The 8,083-nt window shown below is 33.6% G+C and overlaps 1 long non-coding RNA gene across 1 annotated transcript; it reads right to left on the bottom strand.

The window, feature by feature from the left end:
* Positions 1-736: 736 nt before the first annotated feature.
* On the bottom strand, positions 737-7,800 carry LOC129320130 (uncharacterized). Its single transcript, XR_008595677.1, has 3 exons — positions 7,164-7,800; positions 2,754-3,087; positions 737-1,049 (listed from the first exon to the last, which is right to left on the bottom strand). It is a non-coding gene; the product is annotated as an uncharacterized LOC129320130 (long non-coding RNA).
* Between the last annotated feature and the right edge of the window lie 283 nt (positions 7,801-8,083).

Here is an 8,083-nt window from a genome sequence, read left to right as displayed (position 1 = left end):
CTAGCTAGTAATGTAATATCCTCCTTCTTTTATCCAACAATTAAAACCTAAATCCCAAATAATTAAGAAAATGAGACAATAGTAATCATAAATATAGAATTCTCATTAATTAACAAAATGGGGACCCCAAGATTATAAATCTAAAGTCAAATCAAGTCTTCCAAGAGGCCAAACAAAGTTCACAAATACACGAAAGCAAGGGATTATCACATAAGTGAGTGCATTGGTGCAAAAATCTGAAAAAGAAAAATTCTAAAAAATTTTAAGGTGTGCGCTATAGCTCATTGAATGTGCGCTGTGGCGTGTTCGCCTCTATGACACACGTTGCGGATCGTGATGCCATGCGCCACGGCACAAATGCAAGAATTTTGACTGTGAATTTTGTTGTCAATTTGACACCTTTAAGGCCAACTTCCGACGCGCCCCAAATCTCCATCTGATGTCCGAATGACATGGACTAGGAGTCTACAAAAAGCTCTTTCCGAACTCGAACTAATGGCATTGGTCTCAAGCTCAAATTCTTTTTTTTAAAAAAAAAATTGGACATCCTTTTTAAAACTTACACTATTACGACAAATTTTACAAATTTCAACTGTCCTAACCAAAATCAAGCACCAAAGGTCACCAGCAATAATATGACCACAAACAATTCATCAAAACTAACTCGTGCAATGCACCATAACATAAGAAATATTTTCAGATCAAATTTTCACTACTCAACCCCTTAGCTCAAAATCATAGGAAGGGAGAGTTTACCATAATTTTCATCAAAATTTCCCAAATCATTACTTAATATTCACTACCCTTACTTGCAATAGTATTTTGGCCCTACCATCATAACACATAATAATCAACTCCCTCCCTAGGGCCCAAAATACCATTACAATTTACATTTCACTTAATGCAAGTAAGTAACAAAAAGGGAAATCCTAGTTGGCAAACAAAATTTTCATACACATAAATACCTAAAATAAAGAGGCCTATTACAAATGGATCGTGATCCTAAGCTTCGAGTTGTTTTTCTCTGTCTCCATTTCTTGAGCTATTCCCTGAAATATTAAAAATAATAAGGTGAGTACAACTACTCAGTAACCAAGGTCCGACTAGCTCATATTAATGCATAACAATTAGTTTAAATGCAAATGATAGTAAATATTATTACTTTAGCCCATGAGAAACATTTGAAATAAGAATTCACAACTTAACTTACACAATGGCATTCACTTGGAAAAACAATGCTTTTAGCATCTTTCATATAAATAAAATTGTTCACACAATTTATTGACAAGCCTAATGGCAAAAATTATTACTCAACTCAACATATCCACATTATGAACTCAATATAGATAACAAGTGCATTTTCTCACTATATGCATGATCATACCTCCCTTATATTCTCCTTATTCCTCTGACACAAAATCGTGGGTTATAACTCAATGGGATAGTCTATGTTTCTTGACTTCCCTAGCCTAAACACTCGTGAGGGGATTTCCCAGCCAAGGTGTACCCATCTCACTTATGGATCACAGTTTTTCCCATTTCTCTCACCATAGGGTGTCATACACCCTAGACTAGCTTCTTCATTGAACCGGTGGATAGCTAACTAGGTTCAAGTCCCTCGTTAAACAAGTGGGATGATATAGATAAAATCAATTTAGGCAATCCATTACATGGATGGGGCCTTACTACATGGATTTATCATCTGCTCTGCTTTCTAGGTGAACTCCCGCCTCTCTAGATCATGCAATGGACATTCATGCAATAATTTACACATATACAATTCATAGAACTTTACCTTATCACCTTTCATTGAACTTCATCATTACACATTTCATGAAACTTTAAAACCAAACTAATCGTTTAACTCCCAATTCACAATCATTGTACCTCACACTTTCAAAATCATTGAACTTCCCTATTTTCATTGTGCCTCACTTTAAAATCATTGAATTTCCCTATTTTCAAACATCATTGAACTCCTTCTAAACAAAGATTCATTTTTCTTCTCAATTTATAGAAATCATTGCACTCCCAATGAACATTAATATGAAAATCTACCACTATTATTCTCAAGAGAAATTTTGCATCATAAGGCATAAAATTCACAAATTTGATCTAGTGGATTTCTTCATGAATTAAGCCACATTTGCATTTCTTTTATTTTATACATTCTAATGATAACTCATAAATCAATAAACTAATGGTCACACACAAGCATAAGATCAAATTCCTCCGGTTACCTCAAACCTTTGAGAGGTTAAAGGTTTTACCCCTCAACTATTCGCTCCCAAAGCTTCTAAGAAGCTTGAATGGTACCAATAGTAATTACACTATAAGCATTTACCATGCAAAACATCAATATATATTTTGAGCTATTTTTTACTAGCATTTCATCATTTCTTAATTCTCAAGATTTATTCTAAACTCATGTAAAAGTACCTATAAGATTTCTTAGCTTCCTATAACTCTTATTTATGACATTGAGCTCTTAAATGGGCATTAATGAAGCCACATTATTTCCAACCACCAAATTTATAAAAATTTTAGACACTTAAAGTCCTCTAACCATCAATCATCATAAAACTATAAATATCAAGTTTACCTAGCTCAATCTACCCCCATTAACTTTATTTAAGTCAATGGGTTCGGGCCCATAATTTTTAGGTATCGAAAATCACAATTAGTAATCAAACCCTAATATCTACCATCAAGAAAATGGAAGAAGAGAGGAAGATTTAAGTAAGGAAGCTTACCTTAGGTGTTTATAAGCTCTAAATTACTCTCAATAGTCAGTTTCTTCAAGCCCTAACTCAGCTTTTCCGCCACTCTCTCGTTCTCTTTTGTTTCCCTTTCTTTTTTCACTTTAAATTTGTGACTTAATACTACAAAATTTTAGCCATGCACCACGACGGACACACAATGCTTCGTGGCGCATGGCACAGAGAGCTTCTTCCAGGCGTGTTGTCACCCATACGCTGCGACGGACTAACCCCACACCATGGCGTGTGGCACAGAATCACTCCCTTCAGAAATTCTTCCTCTTCTATCCCTGGGTGACCCGATTCTCCTTTAGACCCACATTTGGTACTGAAATCAAGATCAAACACACCCATTAGGCCTCTCTAGCCACACACCTCAAAGATTCACTTTACTAATCTATTTAAGCTTAATTAATCTAGATTTAAAATTAAGGATGTTACAATTAAAACTATAAACATCTTAACTACTTCTAGGTAGTTTTATTGATCTTCTTTGTGAGAGCTCCACATTTAAAAAATATACAGATATCATTCTTCAATTACCTCATTTATTTTTGCATTCCCAAATTCTTTAACGTGAGAATCGTCATAGTACTATAATATATAAATGATTAATTATAAATTAATTTTAATACATTAATTTTTTTTAAAATTGAAAAGTGAATATTGTTGACATACCATCTTGAGAATTATGCTCTCGTTATGGATACTGATGTCCTTCATGAACCTCATAATGCAGAAGCCACAATCCAAGTTATTTTTCATTTGTCTTGGGCATTATAAATTAAAGAATCAATGAATAAGGATTAATGCATGATATTTCAATTCAATAAACGATTACAATTACTTTATTATATTCCAAGTATAAGCTGAAACAAAATTTATAAAAGATTTTGGAATTGATTGTTTTGTGTTTGTGCATTATAACACAATCACTCTGATAAAATAGTAAAAAATACGTCAGCATGGAACTTAAAGAAACAAATAAATATGTGAAATACTTTATGCACTTATGTATTAATTAACTCTAATAATATTTGTCAATTTCCTAGTTTCCCTCCAAGAGAATCGAGATAATATATCTTTGGAGTTTTGTCAGATGGTTTGGTAGTGATTAACATCTAATGGTCCCTAATAGTATTAACAAGTGTTATAAAATTATAACTAATTGGTAAAATTAAAAATAAAAAATTATTAAGATAAGTGAGAAGTATGTTACCCTTGACAGTATGGTATCATGAATGATATTTCCTTTCAAGCCCTTTCTTTGAAATTTTTACTTGATGCCTTTGCTTGTTCTAAAATCTTATTTTTTTTAATTAAGGCATGTGCACCAACCTCATGAAGACTAACGAAGACAAACTTCATTTATAGATCGAAAGGGATAACAAATTTTTCATACAAGCACATACTATAAATATTTCAAATGGATTAGATCATATTTAAAATACTAACTATTCATATATGAAAAAATCACCGTATGTAAAAGCTAAGAATAATAAAGCTGGTCATATCATGTTAAAGCATTTCATCAATAATATTAAGTGAAAGCATATCATATTAGTGTTCGCCATATATACCAACCTCGAACGGGATTTGCAAGACCAGGGGATTAGACTTATGAATCATTATATATGCCTAAAATAAATTCTAGTATTGGCTTAGCAATTAAGGCTCTTGCTCAGGAGCAACTTTATGGGAGACTACTTTTTTTTAGGAGAACTTAGATTGGGGTATCATCTTTTTCTTGGACTGTGTATCTTTATTAGTTTTTTTAGAATTGACATCCTAACTTGACTAGCTTGCCATCCAGCAAAACTATCTGTCACCTCTCAAACAATCCTTACCTCCTTGATGGGAATAGGTAGTAGATAGTTCAAATCTTTTGGTGTAACCTTTTAGAGGTTAAACCACAATTGACTCCAAATCATGCCACTCTAGGGTTTAACCTTCAAAGAATTACCAAATTATAATGTTTTATAAAAGAAATTCTTAAAATTCTTTCAAAGGAATCCCAATTTCAACAATTCAAATCTCAAACATTATCTAATAAGTTCATATCAGAGTTTTGAAAGTAAAGTAGAAGTTAAAAAATCAATCGGGACCCAAAATAATGAGTTTTAAAACTCAAAAATAGATTTTTATGCAGAAAGTGTCACATGCATTGCGGCTTACGGCATGTGCGCCGTGGTGTGAGGCACCGTGTGCTGTGACACATTGCACAAAATTTGACAGTATCAATGCTTTCATTTGACAGCACATGGAGCGGACTTCTGACGTGTCCCAAATCCCCTTCCGACATTTGATTGAGGTGGTTTCAGTGTCTATACGGAGCTTTCTCCTGGCTCTAACTAATGGCACCAGTTTCACACTCAAACTCATTTTCTATAAAAAGTTGGACACTAAAACATATTTTGATCACTTTTTCACAAAATTTCACAAATGGGGTGTCCCAACTCAACGACACATGCCAATAGCTCACACCAACCATCCGACCACACTTAATGGACTCCTGCAGACACATGCAATGCACCACACATAATTAAAGACACTTATCTTATAAAATCGTCACTTAACCCCAATTTTCATAAAACACAAAAGGGGAGGAAATGTTGTTCAAAATCAATAATTTCTTTTCAAATTTCTCAAAATACATATGTTTCTACTTACACAAGTATTTTGGCCCTATCCATGGGTTTACAATCAAAACTCATTAACTTAGGGCATAAAATACACTAGTTATACAAAAATCATGCAAGTAGTGCATAGAGCATGTCAATTAATCCTAATTGGTAATTACATTAACAAATATACATGAAAGTAATAAAAATGAGGCATATAGAGGATTACTCCACAATTCTAGGCCTTTATATGTTTTTTTCGACTCGAATCTAATGAGCTAGGTCCTGAAAATATTGAGAATTAAGGGGTGAGTACAGTCACTCAGTAACCAAGTTTCACTTAACTCATACAGTTGTATATCAATTGTAAATAGATACAATTAGGCAAATAAGCATAAATAACACATAACACTCAGCTACAGTTCACAAAACTAACAAGCATGTGACCAAGCTTGCCACAAAACACTTCATTATGTTATTTAGCAAAAACATAACACACGGTCGCAAAGGTAACAACCATGTGCCGTCACACATGTCGGACCACAAAACTAACAACCATGTAGCTGGACTTATATGCATGATCATATGCCAACTTTATATCCTCCTGTTACCTCTGACATGAAATCAATGGCTATCATATGGCTATGTCCTTTACGGATTAACCCAGCCTTCTACTTGTAAGGAACTATTGGGCCAGGATGAACTCACTCAATTATATAATCCAATTTCCCTTAATATTAACAACCATGTAATGTCATACCCCTAATCTAGCCTCCTCATAAACTGGTGAAAACTAGTTAGGTTTGATTCCCTTATAGAACAAGTGAGATAGTCCCGAATCAACTATGGGATAAGGGCTACCTCTTAATTTCAATGGTCGGTGCCAAGGATAGTTCTCAATTTCAATCGTCATTGCCAATACCATGTCGATTTCAACCAATCTACTTTTCTCCTTAGGTGAACTCCTGCCGATAATCATGCTATGCACATTTCTCACATAATATGCATTTTAACAATCAATTCATAATACATGAATTCACATAACTCAATATTCCATAATTCAACACATAATATATCACAATTCTCCACCTATAGTAATAAATCATAATCAATTTCATAAAACATTAAGGGTGGCAAAATCAAGGTTTTCTTTCCAAAAACCATTTCACAAATCAAATAATTTGCCAATTTGCATCATTAATTTAACTCACAATTTACATTTCACAAACACAATTAACATTCAACTATAAAGATTAAGTTTTTCCCAGTTACCTCAAACCTTTGAGAGGTTAAAGGTTTACCCCTCACTATACTAACTTCCCAAAGCTTCAATAAGCTTGAATGGTGTTAAAAATGAACCTCACTATATCCATGCCACAAAAATTTCATCATTGTCTAACTCTTGAAGATTTATCAACATATAACTTCACATGCTCCATTTTATCAACTCATAGTGACTGCCCATTCAAAGCCAATGGGCTCATTAAATTTTATTAATGCACATTATCACTAATAATACCTCAAATCATCATTAATGCACATTAACCTCTCCCAATTACCATATTTATGTTAATTTTTGGATAATAAATGCTTCTATGGACCAACTATTTCTAAAATCATCAATATGGTGTTTCAATATATTAAACAACTCTCATTATACTTATTTTAACCAATGGAATTGGACCCATACTCCTGTGAACTGAAAATCTATCTCTCAACACAAACCCTACCATAAATCATCATAAATGAGGGAGAGGGGAAGAATAAGGCACCATAAACTTACCTTGGATGTTTGGGAGCTTCAAAATGCCAACAATGGAAGCCAATGCCGTGCCCTAGCAAAGCCTAAGTTGAGATCTTCGCTTTCCTCTCCTCCTCTCCTTCTGTTTTTTGTATGCAGAACATAACTAATATATTAGAATTTTAGTCATGCACTGCGGCACGTGCTGCTCTCCACCACGGCACATGGCATAGAGGAACCCATTATTCCAAATTGTCCCTGTGTGCCATAGTGAACTATCCACGTACTGCGGCATATGACACAGAGGACAATTCTTTCCTTTTTCTTCCTTTTTTCTTACCTAGGTGGCCCGCCATTGATCCAAACCTACTTTTAGGGTTGAAATTACAGCAATTATGCCACGTTAGGCCCCTCTAGCAACACACCTCATTAACTCACTAATTACCCTCATTAGGTTAATAAACCAATGTTAAATTTTCTTGGATGTTACATTTGGCACATCAATAGTAACCTATACATAGGATGTAGGAAGTGGCATATTATGTAGCATGTTTTTCGGCAAATTTAACACCCGACCGATAGCAACGCATGATGATTTAGGCTATTTGCTAACAATTTGCATATGTTCTCACCCTATATTAATAAGTAATATACTATATTAAAGTCATGCAAAATAGAAATAGTAAGAAATAAGAAAAATAAATTAATAATATTTTACTTTATCGAGATTTTTTAATAAGCTACATTACATTATAACTACCTTTCTGTCACACCTCAGTATTGAGGGTTTGACCGACATGAAATATAAGATAGACTCACATTCCATAAGCTTTAATTAATTAGAAAATAATTCAAAATAATGATATAATTTATATCTAAATTTAAAATTCATGAAATTTTAACCATTATGTAGAAATTTTGACAAAGTGCCCCCTATAAGACCACCCAAAATTTCTATAATG

The sequence above is a fragment of the Prosopis cineraria genome, unplaced genomic scaffold (assembly GCF_029017545.1).
Source record: "Prosopis cineraria cultivar Desert tree isolate PC_DT_omini unplaced genomic scaffold, ASM2901754v1 PC9, whole genome shotgun sequence".
Classification (NCBI taxonomy): domain Eukaryota; kingdom Viridiplantae; phylum Streptophyta; class Magnoliopsida; order Fabales; family Fabaceae; genus Prosopis; species Prosopis cineraria.
This window is presented reverse-complemented; position numbering and strand designations above follow the sequence as displayed.